This window comes from Parus major, chromosome 3, assembly GCF_001522545.3.
Source record: "Parus major isolate Abel chromosome 3, Parus_major1.1, whole genome shotgun sequence".
Classification (NCBI taxonomy): Eukaryota; Metazoa; Chordata; class Aves; order Passeriformes; family Paridae; genus Parus; species Parus major.
In genome coordinates, this window is record NC_031770.1 from 9,577,768 (window position 1) to 9,596,355 (window position 18,588).

The window sequence follows — 18,588 nt, forward strand, 5'->3', positions numbered from 1 at the left end:
CAGGCTGGGAACAAGGCCATTCCTGTGAGGAAAAGGAGAGATGGGAACTGCACTGAGTGGCTGATCCAGTCAGGTTTCCCAGCCTCTGCACAATGGGTTTCAGGTGCTGCATTCCCACCCAGCACTTGTTGCAGTCTGAACTCCTCCTCCTGTCTGGGTCATGCGAGGTACCCTCCATGAGCAGCACTTTGCTCTTACAGGCATCCTGCTGTGCATTGCAGCAGTTCAGAGCTAAATTATTTATCTAGGAAGAATGTTTTCTACATTGACTTAGAAAATGGAAGAGAGGAGGAATATTGCAACAGCAAACTGCTGGGTGGACAAATACATTCTGCCTCTCAGTTTCTGAGCATTGCACTTTGCCACTTTTGTTTCAAAATTGCTTTCTCTCCCATAATTATATTCAAAAGAGAAAGCTGATCCAAAAATGTTTCCCTTTTTTTTTTTAAATATATATATTTTAGGGTGGTTCATTGATTTCCATTTTTAATAATAAAAGTTAATAAACAAAAGAAAAAAGCCCCGCAGCGATATATCACCTAGCATTTAAAATAGAGAAAATGATCATATGTGCTGCAGCACACTTCATCTGTGGACATCAAAGTGTCTCCCAGAGGTCGTAATCCTCATTTCAAAGATGAGGAAACAGAGGTGCCAAGGGAGAAAGTGGCTTAGCAGGTCAGTGACAAAGCAGGGCAGGAGTCCCCTGAGCCTGTACTGCAGGCAGAGGTGAGGGAGCAGAGGAGAACAAACCTGTCCTCACCTAATCAGGACAGCTGAGTGCCAAGTGCAGTGAAGGCACAGTGACACTGCAGGGAATGCACCCAATCATGCCACAAGCCATAGAGCCAGCAAAGCCTGGTTTCTTCCAGCTTTGTGTCTGATCCAGCAGTCCAGGGTTGTCTGCTGTTGGCCTTTGATGTCACAATAATGGGGTTCCACTTGTATTTCTCTCACCAAGGACACTGGAGGAGTCTGGCTTCTCAGCTTTATTGCCTGTTTTCCCAAAACTTTGGGGTACTTGAGAATTTTTGAGCCTTTCTGTTGTCTGAGATCACTGAGGCAGTGGAGCCACAAAGAACACATCCTTGCATGTACACACAGGCATGTTTGTCTTGGCATTGCAATTGGGGGTTGCCTTATCCTATGGAACTACTCAATCAGTCAGCACTTAAACACTGCATATCTGTGACTTTGAACATTTTCTATTCTATAACAGAGTTATGGAAGTGGATAAAGGGTAGCACAGGAAGGATGTTCACAACGTTGGTTCAGTAAGCACTTAGGGGAAAATGTTTCCCAAGGGAAGACAAAATTGGACTTCCAGCTCTGTAGCTTCAACTTCTTTCAGCCCTGGGAGGCTCACAACACAGTAAGACTCATTCATGTTATTCATTTGATGAATAACTTGAGTGAGAAGTCTTCTTCATGCCTGCAGCCATGCCCCCTTGGGTCATGGTCCTCTCACATCTTGTTACCCAGAGAGGTTCCATGGGAATTTTGATGGGAAGATCTAATGTAAGCTGTAACATAGGCTGTGAGCTCTCCTGATTTGTAAACTCTGGAAATACTCTGGGGGGGCTGTTCAGCTTCTTTGGTGGTAAATTGAAACCTGCTGTTAAGAGGTTGGTTTTCTTAACTTTAACAGACCTGTTAAAGGTAGGCCATGGATGCCACAGGTCTGCTGGCCAAAAACTGAAGGCACTTGCTCCAAAGAACCCCCCTGGTATTTTAGGAGTGCTTCTAATGGCTCAGAAAAGAGCATCGTGCTCTCTGAGGACTAGATGACAGCTGCTGGATGAGTGGTATGAGTTTCATGGTGTGATATGGCCATAAGTTAATTAAAGGTCTTGGAGTGTTCCCCATAAAGGGATTTGCCTCTGGAACACAGACACAATTTAGGAGATTGTCCCACTCTACTCATCTTGTAGGAAGCAGCAAAATCAATGGGAGTTTACAAGTGAAAGTAAGTTGGCTAAACAGAATTTTTACTCCCTCCAAGTGCTGTGAGTGACACTTCCAGTGGGTGTTGCAGTGGGTGGGATCCCTGTGTGTCTGGTTACTCCTGGCAGGATGGTTTATCTGGAGAGGAAGGCCTTCACCCATTAGCTTCTAGTCCACTGGGTTGTCTACTGAATGTTTTACATCCCCAGGTGCTTAAGTAATCTTCCCTTAATACCAAGACTTTTTGCTGATTATCAATATGTTCCTTGGACTAGTAAGGCTTTATTTGCTGTTCAAAAACAATTACTTGGACAACATATACAAATGGTGGTGAGAGAGAGATACATGAAGATCCCTCTTCTTCACACCTTACCAGAAGAATATTCTTTTTACAGGGCTAGGTGGACTTGGTCCTCCATCTCTTCTGTGTCATGAACCTAACATTCCTCATTGGCTGCCCAGTGGTCTGATGTCAAGAGGAGCCAAGACATCTTTCCTTCCCTCCAGCCAGTGTGGGTGCTTTGACAGGATGTGCTGGATTGATCTCAGACTGAAGGTGACATTTCCATGTCTGCCTTGCCTTTGATGAGTGTCACAGTGCCCTTAGTTGATGCACCAAATCTGGGCACGACAACATGAGAAATAAAACAAGGAACAATCCTCCTTTGTTCCCATGTACCAGTGGGATTCAAAATCCATCTGGAGGAGGCAGGAGGTTCCTTTCCTTAGTGTTTGGTGTTGGCCATTTTAGGTGTTAATTGCAATTACTCAGCAATTATGGTACCTCATATTGGAAGTATAGGTGAGTAGCTGGGGTTTAAGTATTTTCCTGCTGGATCCAGGCACACAGAAGGGAGGTGTAGGAGTTTCTGTCACCACACCTAAACCCTTTGTCAGTCTTGGGCCAGAGCGCCCAGGGTGATTAATTGTTAATGACGGAGGATCTGTATTGTTTGTCCTCTGAATAAATAAGGCATATTTTCCAACTCTTTCCTCCTCCAAGTCTCTCCCAGATCCTTCCAACTTCCCCACATCACTCCCTTTTCCTAATCTCCCCATTTTTTCTGTGACTTCTGTTTTAGCTCTGGTGGGCAATTCCCAGGGTGACAGAGGGCTTTCCAAGTGCAACCTGAACGTCCCAAATGTCACCATACAACCCCCTTCCCAAAATAATCCATGTTAAAAAGTGATGATGGTTTTGCCTTTTTGCAATGATCACATTTAATTATTAGTTAAATATCGAGGTCAGCAGCCACTCCTATCCCTAAAGAAGCGCCATGCCTTTTAAACAAGCGGAGCTGGAGGGCAAGGGCATTTAATGATCAAACCATCTGCAGAAGAATTGACCTTTCCATTTGTCCTTCAAAGCCAAGGTTACCGTATTTTCCCAGAACCTGTGACCTATATTGCAAGTTGGTGTCCTATCAGGGTGGCTGGTCCTAAGGTGCCCATGTTTCCTGCCACCTGTTTCAGAAATTACCATGGTTTCAGCATCCTTACAGAAAACAATTCAGTCATTCCATCAGGTTTTTCCAAAAGCAGGAATGCAGCATGATGGGACACACCAAAACCCATTCTGAAAGTAGTGCACCAGTTAAATGGACAGACCCTGAGGACACTCTGAATCAATATGTAATAACAGTGGTGCTGTATGAAGCTTCCATTCCATCAGAGTAGCTCTGTGACATTGATTTGTGCCAGAGAATAACTGAGAAGCTTTTCTCTCTGTAAATCCACTTCCTAATGTGGCAGACTTTTACAGCATGAAAGTGTCTGTGTGATATTAATTCAGGTTTCTTCCATGTGTTCTAACAGGGATATGTATCTAGTCCTTTTTGCTGAGGGTACATCTCATTTAGAAGTGGGGTTTTTTTCTGGAAGAGCTTTACTTGGGGAAAAAAGTTAATTTTAATTACAGTTTTATGATGTTCAAATCTTAGAGTCTTTTCCTAGCAAAGGTACATGTGTTTTTCCTAGCACAAAAACGCATGTTTGTGCAGGGTTCTGGGAATCAGTAGAAATTATGTTGGCAAGAACATGGGTTTTGTCCATATGTTGGGAAAGCCAGTTCTGCCATTGAATGTAATTCTAAACAAAAATAAGCTGGGTACTATTTTTCACTCACAGGGTACCCAATTGAGAAATGTTCTCACCATCACCATATCAACAAGGACGACTGTGAGAAGTCAAGTGCGTTGGAGTCAGACTCATCTCACCACCTTCATCTGTCCAACTTCAGCACCATCGGCTTGATGCTGAGACTCTATATAAAGGAATTTAGGATGGAATGAACCATCATGCCTCCTGTGGAAACATGAGGTCTACAATTATCTATTTCTATCCACAGGATTTTAAAGGAGCCCAGAACTGCCACTTACAGTGTAAATACCCAGTATCAGCTTAGATAAATCCTGTGTTTGACCCCTGAGATACTCAGTAGGTCTCAGACTCCCAGTCTTACCTCCCACTCACCTGGGTGCAGTGCACGCTGTATATATACAGCACCAGTCCCTGCTCAGCCTGTCTTAATTAATAACAGCTTTATTATCTGATAGGGACTAACAGAATATAACCTGTGACACAGAAGGCTCCTGCCCTGAGGATGTTTCCCTGTAGACAGATGGCAAGTAGAAAATATGCCAGAAATGCTCTGCCTCAGAAAGTTCCCTTTCAGGCATTGCTGACTGGTGTGGGTGCCAGTTACAGAAGAGGTCTTCAAGGCTAAGGCAGTGTGGAAAACCTGCAAGAGAAAAACATGAAACCAAACAGGGGAAGAAGACCCAAGCAATTAGTGTTCTCCAGTGAGGGTTTTATTTCAGCCTGTCGCTCTCTCCCTTTGCTTTGCACTGTAGATACACACCATGTGGGAGAGCAGCTCTGCCCAGGGAGATGTAGCATCCACACAGGCAGGAGAAGTGGTGGGAGACAGCACGCACTCAGCTTAATTTTACAGACTCAAAACAGATTTCAGCAGCTGACGTCATGACTGGTATGAGGTTGGTGGGGACGTCGGTGGCAGAGGCAGTAATTAAACCCCTGGCATTCTGGCTGGAGGCACAGTCATGTCCTGCTTCATCTGAAGCAGAGTTGGTCTGACACAGCAGAAGCCTTTATGTAACCAGGCCAGATTCCCACTTTTGGAGCAACAGTTTCAGAAGAACTACAGGAATTATAGACAGAATTTGTCGCTACTTTTGAGCAGGGGGGTGAGCGCACTTCTGTCGCCTCCTGTCTCGCACCTTGCTGGGTGGCAAGTATGTCAGGGAGAGAGAGCTGGTCTTGCAGCTGACTACCAGGCTTCTGTTTGCATTCCCATTTCCTCTGTGCTTTCTGTTGGGATAGCAGAGGTTTGTGCCGGCATGTGAGACATTTTCTTATTGCTCTCTACAACCGCAGCCACATTTCAGAAGTGTTTTGGCACGTTGCCCTGCTGGCAGCCCACAGTCACAGTAGCAGCTTCTCAGGCTGAAATGTTTTTGTTGCAATGCATTAGCCCATCTCTATTATTGCACAAACTTTTCCTTTCCCCCTCATCTGCTCGGACCATATCAGCAGCTATGAACCTTTTTCAAGGAATCTTTAATCTTTTTCAGCATTTGGAGTGAACCTGAATAAACACTTGTTAGGTAAAAAAGCTTAATTGGAAAGACTTAGTGTGTTACTTGGCTTGTTGTTCTGGCTGACACCATCTCTTGCAGGCACAGTATTGCAACAGCAGTAATGCAGCAATACGCTTACAATGGCTTGGTGCATGCAAACATGATTGTTTGAAGGGGGAAGAATCATACTGACGTGCCTTCCGACTCCTGATGTGGTCATTGCCTATCCCATGAGCGTGCTTTCCTTGTAGAAACACTCACACAGTGGTTTCCTGGAAAATAGAGGCTTAAAACTGATAGGCATTTTCTGACAACACTTGAAACTGTGGGATAATTAAATGCTTTAATTCATCAGTTCCCTTTTCAAGTAAAACCATTCAGCCAGAGTAAGAACAATAGATGACTCCTTGTGAGTTCATCAGCTGTAAATCCAGGGTGTAAAGTAAAACAAACACATCATAAAACTTCTGCCCTGTTTTTTTCCCACCTGTTCTTTAGACGATTCATCTCTTTTGGAAAGCTTATTAGCTCAAGACTTTAAAATCATGGGCTATACGTGATTTTATACATGAGGACCAGGTATGATGTGCAGGCAGAGGACACTGAGTACTTGATTTGAAGCCGGGGTGGGAAATGTTGGCATCCTTAGTGAGGAATGAAGTGAGCCAGGAAGCAGTAGGCTTGGGGGACATGCGTTGTTTGGGGATCCCTGCCCAAGTTCAAAGCACTTATGCAGGCACTTGCCTGTAATCATGTATTTAAACACAGACCCAAAGATTTTAAATACATGCAGAAATCCAAAAGTCTAAACCTGTCACCTCAACATGTGCCTGTGTGCTTTTCTGAGTCAAAGCCTGCACAGTGAGGTGGGTTTGGCGAGAGCATTGCTGGGATACAGGCTCACAATGATTGGGACCTGCAGGGTAGAGCTGGAGTCTTTTGTAGGAACTCAGCTACCACTGTCAGAGTCTGTAGAAGCCACAGTCTCCAATTAACATCTTTAATCTTATTATCTCGAGCCTTTTATCTTCACATTTTCTTGTCTGTTTGTTTGTTTTCTTTAAATTTGTTTACATAAACCGAACTGAAAGTTTTTCTGGAAATGCTGGTATGGCTTTTAACTGCAAGAGTGATTCACAGAGAATAATTAATTCAAAGATCTTGGCATCTCTTTTCCTTGTAAAAAAAGGTGGCGGATATTCTGTGATTTTCTTGAAAGATTTTTCCCCCTGAATGTGCATGTTTACACTCACACCCACACAGACTCACACACATTTGCAAATGCAGACACTCCCCTCTTCTTTTGGAGCTTTTAAGTTCTGGAGCAGCACATCTGACCTGTACAATTAACCCTTTCTGCTATGTATCTCCTTTATTTATGTCTAAAAGCAAGACAGAGCTTTTGAGGTTGGTGGGGCTCATCCTATAGGCTTTTGTCCACACCTTAAACTTCTTTAGCTTCCTGCACTGAACAGGCACATGCAAACAGCAAGGAAGATCTGTGCCTCATGCTAACTCCTGCAGGAGTGGTAATTTCAGACTCCATATGGGAGGCTGCTGCTTGGCCTGGGTCAAACCAGCCATTTTTCTAAGGAATTAAACAACACTGGTCATCTCCCTGTCCCCAGGATTGTTCCTCAGTGTTGTTTAATTTATTAAATATTGCTCTTGATATAAAGGTTATAGCTTACTCTCATTTTACTATCTATTAGCAGCAAAATGAGTGAGTTCTATCTCAGACTTTGTAAGCCCTCAGGAGTATTCTTAGGCAGTAAATTAAGCCTGGACCCTGCAAGTCTGGAAAACAAGCTCATACAGAGCATAAGGGGTAGGATTTCCCCATTGGCATCATAAATGAAGTCTCTCATGAATCTTGGAGTGGCTCCTCACTGTAAACATCAGCAATGCTTGAACTATTTACTTATTAGAGCTCACAATTTCATTTGAAATTTAGGCATCTAAAGAAAAAACAAGGTGCTAAACACCTTTGTAGAGTAAGATCTTATTTTCCCCTTGTTCTGAAAAAAGGTCACTTATGCAAGACCAGAATTCCTGTAGCTTAGTACTTTCCAGAATTATTTCAGGAGTTAAAAGCTATGATGCTGCTTTTTTTAATCACCATCACAGCATGACAAAAAAATCCTATTTACTTTGCAGTGATGGTCATATCACTGCAATACTGACAGCTCCCTTGGGACCTGTGCAAGGTAACAAGAAGGCTGGAGGTGAGCTGGATTCAGCCAAATGAACACAAGGAGCCCACAGCAGAATACAGAGTCACTCTGTAATTTTACTCCAGTTTTTTCTGCCTTGTCTATGAAGCAGAGTCACCAGAACAGGAGAGCTTTTAAAAATTCAGGGAGGACCAAGATTATTATAACTATAACAACTCTTGGCTCTTTGAGGGCATTTATTCAAATGTCTCCAAGCCCTTTCTCTTCACAAAGAGAGATAAATGTAATTTTCACAGTTCTAAAGTGGTGAAAGATGAGGCTTAATTAACTACTTGTGGATATACAGTAAATGAGTAGCAGAGATGGGAACAGAAACCAGTTTTCCTGACTTCCTCTGGAACCTGAATCCCAGTGCCACCTCTATCAGGTACACACCACAGTGCAATAATTAAGACAAAAGTACCACTGGTCAAAGCAGAGATCACAGACAGTCCCAAGTCCAGCTGAAGTGTCTCTGGGATACACCTATTGCCTGTGGTCTGGCATTTAGTGAATGCAACCTGGCATGAGGAGTCTGCATGCTCTATGGGTGAGAGACAAGTTTGATTGTCATAATGTTGTCTCCCCAATAATCCTAAAGTTCTCCTGTGGGAAAGAGTTACCTGCTGAGGCATCTCCCACCTGGCTGCTCTCTGCTGCTCCACCACTCCAGCCGTGCTAACCAGGGACTCCTGGCTTTATCCAAGTCGGTGGTTTAGGATGCAGCCACAGTGACACACACCCTCCACCATCAACTGAGAGTTCTTGGTTTCCAACTTCTGTCACTTTTGTTCCAATGGCAGGAATGTTCATGCAGGCTCAGGCAGGACCTGTGGCCACTGAGCCATTCACTGGGAGACTCCTTGTTCCAGAAAACTGAGCTATGCTCCTGGAAGAAGAGGCTGTACTAGGAGGTGCAGAGATGAGATAAGCCAGGCACTGATTCCTCAAAGGCAACATTTAGCCATTGTTTTCCCAAAAGGCTGATGACGGACAAGGATAGCTTTAAAGTGTTCTGTTCTGAATAAACAGTTCCAAAGCAGAGGAAGGGATCTTTCTTTCACCCTTCTTGTTGACTTTGGGGCAGAAATATTCAAACTCTCTTTTTCCTCAATGCCTACACAGCCTGGGTGCTGTGTCCTCCTTAGGCACCGCCAGCTGTCGTAAAAACTCTGGAAGTCAGGGTGCTCATGGCATCTCCACAGGCTCTCCAGAGGTTTATCCACCTGTTTTTCGTATCCTGTGGTTGTGATAGAAGTTGTTTCAGCAAATGAGGAGAATTCATTGCTACACAACTGAGATCACTTTCCTGTTTGGGTCAAAATGTAACCTAGAGCTTTCAGATTACACTGGCTGTGGCTTCCTGATGCTTCCTGAGGCATGCTGGTGTGTGCATGAAGCCATTTATCCAACTCCAGGAGGCAAATCAAGTTAAAGTGCTCAGAACAAGCTTTTTCTATATTTTCCTCATGACTTACTATGTTGCAGCAGTTTCAAGACAAGAGGGTATTTCTACTTCAGGCTGAAATAACAGGCTTTAGCACAGCCAGCAGGTGTCTTGCTGCTCACAGCCTGGGCAATACCTGCTTTTGCTGAGAGTAGAACTTGCTACAGCTGTGGCAAGGGGTGACTTTGATCAATGTTATTTTTATCCCACTAAAGCTTAAGGGCGAGCAAAGAAAACTTTGAAAACTTGCTGTCTTAACTAGGTTGAGCCAAAGTGGTTACTAGCCACTACTACATGCAAATGCATGCATGTACGTGTATGTATCTTGTACTGAAGGCTCTCCAGTGTGATTTTATATCCAGGGCTTTCAGGTCAGATGGCACTTAAAGATACTCAAGTGCTTGAAGAGAGAAGTGGAGACTCTGACTCAGTGTTCGGATGGCAGCCTCATCCATCAGCCAGATACTTTCTTCCAAGGAGAAATTTCAAAACAAATGTCATTAAAGTGCTTATTTGTGAGAAACAACCTGAAGACTGGAGGGAAGGAGGAGGGAGGGAGAGAGAAGCAGCAGCAGCCATTACCTAAAGGTGCTGTGGGTGGAGATGCTGCTGCAGCTCTCCTGCATCCCCTTCCACTCTGCAGATGTCAACAGCTGTAAGAGGAGCCCTGGGTGTAGCTCAGGTTTTGCTGTCATCGCAGATCCCAGAAGCTATTCTGGAATGCCACCTGCTGGCATTTTTCCTGTTAACTACCCTGGAGATAAACTCTTCTGTGGTTGCATCCCAAGCCCGGAAGCAAAGAGAGAAACTTGACTTCAGTCCCTTTCAGTGAACGTCCTTCTTGGTTTTTTTGGAGAGAGGTTGCCCTGAGGCCCTGTAAAAAGTCCAGTTATGTAAGGGGAGTACTTGTTAGGTGGGACCGGGAAAGGGGATGCTGATGACAAAAGAAGTGATGAGGATGTATGCAGGTGAAAGAAACAAGGAAAAAAATAAATCAAGAGAAAAAAGTCTGCAGGCACTAGTGAGGGATAAATTAGATCTTCCATCAAGCATGAGTTTAGATGGCCCTTAAAAAGGAGCATTTAGGTCCGTGAATTTGCTTTTTCCAATAAAGTTTGAATGGCAGTGATTAAAAAATACCCAGCGGCTTTTTAGTTTTTATCTCAAATGCTTTAAATTGGAAAGGAAGAGGAGGCACAACTTCTGATTGCTCTGCTTTTTGGCACCAACATCAAAATCTGCAGTGCTGATGTTTATAATCCCTGACAGTCCCGACAGCCAGACCAAAGCAAAGAACAAAGGCCCATAGTGGTCAGTGGCCCTCATTGACACAGCAGGCAGAGCTCTGTGTGCTGCTGCTCCAATGTGCCATGGGAATAAACCTCCCAGCTGCCATTCTCCTCATGGAGACACTGTCCTGCTGCTCCTCCAGCTTCCCAGCTGTGGCCTGCTGCAGCTTTGAGGTTCTGCTGAAAAAGCCCCAACAAACTCCCAAAGCACCCAGAGGGTCCCAAGTGCTCTGAGCTGCCTCATTTGGGACCTCCACCCAACCCTCTACTCCGCAGCTTTTTCTGAGTCCAGCCCTGGCTGCCTCACAGGTGGGTTGGTCTCTGGTTTTGCTGTCTGGATGGGCCCTTGAGGGGATGTCTAGTAGCTTGTCTCCAGCCCCCTTCAATGATTGCACCCCCAGGTGACCCCTGGGCTTGGGCCACCCCTTTGCTGTGTCTGGGGCTGTTGATAGAAGATGCTACAAGCACCCAGCTCTGCTCAGGGACTGTGTTGTGGGTGAGAGCACAGGCTGTGCTGGGTCTCCTTGTCCCCCTTCATGGCACAGTGCTGCTCCCTGACATAGATAAATGCTACTGGTACTCTTCTATTTCTTGTCACTCCAGTAACTGTCTCCTCCAGGATTTTTTCAACAGAAGGTCCTCCCATTGCATTATATATGTAATTTTTAAAATTTTTTTCTATATTTCTATAGTTCTGTTCTCAGGAAGGTCTCCAAAAGTTTCTTTTACTAAGTCCTGTGAATGAAATAGTTCCTCTGAAAGTCACTGTGTTGAATGATGGTGAAACCTTGCTGTCTGTGACTACCATGAATGAATAGTTTTGAGCAATGACCTCTAGCCTTATCCAAGACACAAAGATCCCTAGATAGTCTGGTTGGGAGCCTTGGCTTCGCACTCATCCTTCTGGAATGGTCTGAGCTCTTTTCCAGGCTTTTATTTCAAGAGGCCTGTTAACTTCTGGGTGTAAATCTGATTTACACTGATGGTTGAGAGGGCAGAAATGTGACTGAACAGGACTGTTCTGCTGCTGTGCATCCAATGGTCTGAGTAAACCATCCATACCTGCAGAGATCCTGCTGGCATCTCTGGAAAGCCTCCTCCTCATGGGCAGGTAGGGGAGGCTACTGGGACTTTGGTGGGTTTTGTTTGGTTTTACATATTTATTTCCTTTTATGTTGGATGTAGAAGTTGATATATAAAATATTTATCTGGCATGTGGAGCAGCCTTTAGAAGTAGAGCTTCTTCAGTATGGTGTACTAAGGGTGTGAGCACAGCATAATGGCTTTTAATATTTGGAGTTTTATGAAGTGATCATGATGGCTCTTCCCCCAGTAAAGCTGAAATTTTCTTCTTTCAGACACTTTCACTTTCTGTTGTACAGCATATTGCAGAAAAAAGCTTTCACTTCTGTGCCATATCACCCAGGGCTCTCCTTTCAGGTGAACACTGCCAAGTGACAGATGTTTTCCTGCAGAACACTCACATGCCTTGAGAGCACATCTCTGGCTCAGCAGCTTTCTCTGATTGCGAAAGTGCTCTTTTTGTGGGGAGTAAAATAGGAGGAGATTTATAGCCTCCACTGATATAATGTGATCCAGCCATGGCAGTCCTTTCATCATAATGAATGATGGATCTCGTTGTTATTACTCTGTTTTACTACTGTAGCAGGTAGGTTTGATCTACACTTGCCACAAAGGATGAACAGGTTAGGAAGGACAACGCTGGAGTTGTTGTGGTTCAAACCCAATTTAGAAAAAACACCCTGCATGTAAAGTGTGGACAGTTTCATGTTGGTGAAAAAAACCCAAAGGAAAATCCCCAAACCTTTGCTGCTTGAGTTTGCTCTTTTCAGCGTGTATTTCCTAATTTTTGAAAGTGGAATTCCTATATTCATTTTCTCACATTGTTGGTGAGTTCTGTATGGAAGTATTCGTGGTCAGAGCAAGTCTTTCAGCAATTGGCACAAGCCCTGATTCTCCTTGATTTGCAGCAGCTGAGTTTTTCAAGGTGGGTTTTAGTTCTTCTGGTGTTTTAACACAGGAGCTTTTCAGGACCATGTGGCAAACAGGTAGATTATATAGCCTATAAATAACCTCTTTAGCAGTAATAACTAGTGTCCTTAAAAAAAAAATACACTTGGTGAGAATGGTCTTGTGTTTATCTCTAGGACCTGACTCTGTCACTTCTACAAACTTTCAAACAAAATGAGTCATAATATGCCTCAACTTGTGTCTGAGCTTCTCAAGCTGATGAGAGAGGGGTGGGGACTGACTGGTCAGTCGTCTGCATCTTGCACGGCCCACTTTATGTGCCTTAGTCTGTGAGACTGCCAAAGCCCTGTGCTGATGGCTGATTTGGAAGCTGGGATGCAGAAGGATGTTGTCCTATTATCCAGAGAGCTGATAGTTCATCTGGCTTCCCAGGCATGACAGCGAGCTCGCAGTGATGGCACTACTGAGGCTTTGTGGATTCTGACTGTAGACAAGCCTCAACAGAATAACCAGATCAAAACTGCTAACACCAGAAGTTTCACTTAAAAATTAATTAGTAGGAAGGACGAAAAGGAGGAAGGGCGGACACTGCTTTGATGATTGAATTGCAAAAAGTAGCACCATGATAACCCTGAAGGGTGTTTGGGCTAAGAGAGCATAAGATTTGGAAATATGTGGAAAATATGTTAAGAGGAACCTCTCCAGTTTGCACAGGGTTTGGACTCTTACTGGCTCATTCTGACACTTGTGGGGTCTCAGTCCTCATCAATCTGCTGCTAATCATTTTTGAAAGAGGTGGCTGATCGTGATTTCGACCTTTCTGAATGCTTCTGATGTTCTGAGGTTTAGATTGGATATTTGGAAACATTTCTTCATTGAAAGCATTGCCCAGCCATGGCATAGCCTGCCCAGAGAAGTGGTGGAGTCATCATCCCTGGATGTATTTAAAAGTTGTGTAAATGTGGCACTTGGAAAAGTGGTTTAGTGCTGGGTCAACATTTGGGCTCGATGCTCTTAGCAGTCTTTTCCAGCTTAAACAATTCTAATATTCTACATTGCCCAAGGGAAGGATTCCAGTCCCTTCAAAGAACAAGCCAAAGGACAAGATAAGGCACCTCAGGTCCAAAACACAGCTTAGCACAAATCACCAGCTGCACTGGGGTGCACTGGGGATAGGTCCTCACCTACATCTGCAGGAGCAGGCAGGCTCCAGTGGTGGGTGGCAGGGCCTGGGAACATTCATGTGTTGAAAAAGGCTTCTGTGAGAAACTGCATTTCACCTTCTTGAGATGTAAATTGTGTTCAGCTGGCTTTCCATGGGCATAGCTGGTCTCCAGCTTGGAGGAATAAAAACACCTACTGCATGACTCCGGGGAGGCTGCAAAGTGAGAATCTGGATATATGGATGTGCATGTCTTCAGTAACATGTGCATTTACTGTAGGCAAAAATTACACCATTGTTTGCAGTTATGACTTCCTTATTCTTCCTGCTAGAGCTCCCTTTTTTCTCTTCTGACTTCACCAAAATTCCCACTTTGGCTATAGTTTTCCCTTGTTGCTGCAATTTTCCATTGTCTTTTTTTTCTTGCCTCAGGCTTAGTTTGTTTCTGCCAAGTGACAGTACAAGAGGTCTCAATGGTTTTGACTAAATTTAGAAGGGAACTGATGTTTTATCTTAAATTTGTCTGAATTTTTTCATTATTTGAACACTTCCATGTTCAGAGAGGCAGCCTGGAAATTTGTCTGGAAGATGAACATGGAGTAAAGGGTGTGCTATTTTTGTGTTCAGGAAGTAGCCAAATGATTCTGTTGAGTTATAGGTCTGAAAGAACTTTTGCACGTCTTTGCAGAAGAGGAGAGGGTGGACGCTGGCAGAAACCGGCCTTTGGAAGTTGTATTTCCTCTAAGGAAAAGGGAATGGGAGCAATTGTATGGAATACTGAGATTGAGACAGATGAGCAGATGGAGAAACAAGGATAAGGGAAGTGGGAAGGAAAGTGAATGAAGCTTGTGTGGTAGCAAATAAACAAGAGAATCACTTAAAGGGACTGCTGCCTAAAATTTGCCACAACACACAGACATTTTCAACCTCTGCATTTCTGTATGGCCAGCCAGAAGCTGTGTAATTTGTTGCCATGTTGTTCCCTGCCCTGGTTCACAGGAAGTTGACGGCTTCCAAATCGTGCCAAGATCTCACGTGGTTGAGACCTGCTTGATGTGGAGGTTTTCAGCAGAAATACCAATACTGATGTGAATGGAAACACCTGGCTGAAGACAACAGAAAAACAGCAGATGAAGGGTTAAAGGTGTGGCATGTATTAATTGCTGCAGAACCACACCATGTGTTTCATGCAAATAAATAACCAGAGGACAAAACCCCAAACCAGAGCCTTTAGAGATAAAGTGACAAGATGATGACCCACAGCAGAGAAACTGTGAAGTGCCCAGAAAAAAGGTAACAAAAGACTCAGTTTTGCCTGAAACTCTTGGAGGGTGAGACACAAGATGATCATATCCACTGCTGAAGGGTACAAAAGATGCATACAAAAATGAAGAAGAGCCCACCCAGAGTTGCAGGGGAGTGGTGGTGTTATCCTCGGTGCTTCCTGCTGTACTTGGCTGATCCTGAACACATTGATGCATACAAACCTGTGCATGTGAGTATGTTGATGGGAGAGTGGGAGTGGGTAGGACCAACTTACTGGAATCTTCTTAATAAAAAATCACCTTCCCTATCTCTAAGGTCTTGTAATGGGTTTTGTTCCATTAATTTCCCACAGTCATGAGACTAAATATTCTAGTTCTGCTAATAGTTCATGTAGGAGGTGTTATATAGCACCATATATATCTAGCCATATTATGACTTTTTATGTAAACCCTAATTGCCTTTAAAAAATACCTAGATAATTAGATAGCAAAGTTGCTATGTTAAAGTAGTATTCCTACTAAAGTGAGGCACTCAGCTGCTGTGAATGGAAGTCATCTGTTTAATCTTCATGGTGCCCTCTTGTAGGAAAGCTGCTGCCATCCAAAAGTTTCTCATTTCCTAAATGCTCATCTTGAGAGATGCATTGAATGCTGCCAATTATAGGTGACACTACTGCATTGAAGCATATAAAGTGCCACAAAAAAAACCACCACAAAGAAAATCAGGCCACCCGAGTTCCTCTCAAGCAGGCTTTCTGCATGAGAGGTTCTGGCTGACCTGGATGCTGCAGCTATAAATGAAAGCAGCTCTCTGCTCCCACAGAAGTAAGAAAAACTTGTGCTGTGACCACCATCCAGGTGCCTTTCCTCCCTTCCTATCTGTTCCTGGCCATGTTGGTAGCCATGTGAGCTCTGCAAAACAGCCACCTGTAGCCAGCGAGGGCTTAGAGACAACTCCACTGCTGCCAATGCAAGGGGCTGGCTTTTGCTTTTGACATGGAATTGTAGGGAGAGAAACAATTAAATGCTTGTGAACCATTCCCAGGTGATAGTGATGAGGTATCCAGGAGAATAATATGTCTGTGTTCTTAAAATCAATAAGGACAGAAAAGTGACACTGAATGAGTGCTCTTGGTTTTGTCATTCCTTCAGTGGTGGAGGAGGACATGGAAGAGTCCTGTGAGTGATAGTAATGCCATGGGATTGAATAAAATAACCTTTATGCAGTGAAGAGGTTTATAATTGGATATTGAAGGTATCTAGCCATATAAATGTGTCTTTGTTCATTGCTGCTCAGCTCTGCTGTTTTCCTCATCTCTTCACAGCCATCCTGTTTGAAGGGGCGGGTTCAGTGCAGATGAGTTTTTGGTTCATTGTGCCTTCCTGCTGCTGCTGATCTGATGCTGTGGATGTTGTCTGCCAGACATTGGACACTGCTGCAGGCAGCCTCTTGGGCTGCCTTTGAAGAAGGCAAGCTTGCCAGAGCTTAACCAGTAAGTGAGAACATCTGGGGATAATGGTTTTTATTACTTCTTAGAAGTTCAGCTTAAAGAAAGAAGTGCATTGTCTTTTACCCTCTTTCTCTCACAAGACTGGGCTGGGCTTAGTCTGAGTTACTTAAACGTTTGCTATAATATCCTTAATCTAGAGTTCAATGAAAAGACTTGGAGATCAGTCATTGATTTTTAGCATGGTAGTTTAAAGTCTAGTTAAAAATATGAGGGTAGTGAGTTCCTTACTCTTCTTATTCCCTCAAATGTAGAGATATTTCTCTGCTGCCGAAGGGTGGATCTGTTTTGCTCTCCAACAATAAAAAGCAGATGATTTTCCTTCTTAAAATGCCCAAAGGGGATTGCTAAACACAGATCCTCTTCGTTGTGTGCCCATCCTAATGTGCACAGCCAAATCCCATCCCTTCTAGCAGCAAGGAAAAGCAAATCCCTGGCATTGAGGGCACCCAGATTAACCCACTGCAGGATTAGGATGCTTGAGCTGTTGTTAGAAGATTAGTATATTTGGTTGTCAACACTTGCTGAACTTGGCCTGGAAATTATTTCCAATGAGGTCGCTGACTCGTGGGTGCCAGTTTGCCCAGCACATTGGGAAAGCCTGGAGTTAAAGCAAGTGACTGTAAGGATTAAACTGGAGCACTGAGTGTACAGAATATCTTTAGGATTTAAACCTGTCTTTGCTGCTGGTGGGAACAAAAGGCTCTGGCAGATTGATGATAATACCTGAGCTCCTGCCTTGCTGGGGAGGTGTTTCTGAGATTTGCTTTCTGGAGTTTCCTGCTGATGTTAGTGTGTGCCATTAGGTGGGTGAGCTGCACACAGATGAACTTTTCTCAGTTCCTGCACAGTGCAAAATGAGTTTATTCTGAGGACAGGGCCTCCACAGGGACACCTCTATGTAGAAAGCAATTGGCTTCCACTTTCTGTTCTGGGACTCAAACTGTCTGTGCTCATAATGTTTTATTTCAGCTACTAGCAAGAGGATTCATGTTGAGGATTTTTTAAAAAATATAGAATCTTCCTCTTGTCAGCAGGGCATTAATATCAGCACAAAGTCCCCTCATGCTAGATCATCACCTTGTAAATGCTTACATGGCTTTCCAGTGGAGCTGTGGTCCCGGTGCAACCAGTCCTGCTGTGCTGTGTGCGCTGATGTCTGAGGTGCCCTGCTCCTGGTGGAACATGTCTTGGTGCTGCAGGGAGTGTGCATGGGGAGGGATGGGCATGGTAGATCTCTCCTTCTTGAAAAGCTGCTTTTATTCCTATTTATTTTCTTCTTCTGTTAAAAGAAATGAGGGCTCTGAAGAGTCTAAAGGTAGATCCTTTAAAGATTTTTTAGAAATACAGGAGGAGTCTGTATTTATCTGTCTATCAGTGGAAAGCTGCCCTGATGGTAAAATAACTGTTAGTTGGAAACTTTTTCTCTATCATGAGCCAGATGAATGCAAGCTTATATTTGATTCAAAACAACTTGTCTTGAAAAGTACCAAGCTCTGTCTGTGTCATGGAATTGGTTCCAGTGATTTCATCCAGCAGCATATCTGGATTTCAAGACACATCTTCTTGTAAACATGGATTGTATCGTGCTTCTTTGTGCATACAAACATTAGCAACCGTTTCTTGTTGGAAATTAATACAACTGCATTTGCCACCCCTCTGACAATATATTTTTATTTCCTCAGCAGGCCAGCAAAGATATTCAAACCTGTGTCAAAGAAATAAGCCTAAAAGTTCTCTCGGAGAAGTTACACTGTAGAAAGGTAGGGGCTTTCCATAAAAGCTTCCCTTGAGTTTAACTCTGGTATCTTAAAGCTATAGCTGTCCTGAGCATTCCCACTTTTGGGAATGCTGTGCAGCCTAGTGAAGCAAGAGATGTTCAATTTTAATAACTTTACAAGCACTAAGTACATTGCTCTGTGTTTTACGAATGTACTTGCGGGGATTTTTGCTGCATGATAAAATTATTTTGAATATTTTATCCAAGGCCTGTGTTGTGATTTATTCTAAAAAATAGCAAAACCTTCTGAAACCAGAAGGTGGGCTTTAAGTTTCTGCCTGGATTACAGTGTGGCCAGAAGACAAGGCCACCACTGTGGTGGCATTGCTTCCAGTGGTTTCACTGCAACAAGAGATGCATTGTGGAATACCCAGCAAGAGCATGGGACA

The 18,588-nt window shown here is 43.7% G+C and overlaps 1 long non-coding RNA gene across 1 annotated transcript; it reads left to right on the top strand.

Annotated features, from left to right (window-relative positions):
- The first annotated feature begins 12,167 nt into the window (after positions 1 to 12,167).
- Positions 12,168 to 18,410, top strand: LOC117244140. Its single transcript, XR_004496663.1, has 3 exons — positions 12,168 to 15,141; positions 16,237 to 16,404; positions 18,105 to 18,410. It is a non-coding gene; the product is annotated as an uncharacterized LOC117244140 (long non-coding RNA).
- The last annotated feature ends 178 nt before the right edge of the window (positions 18,411 to 18,588 follow it).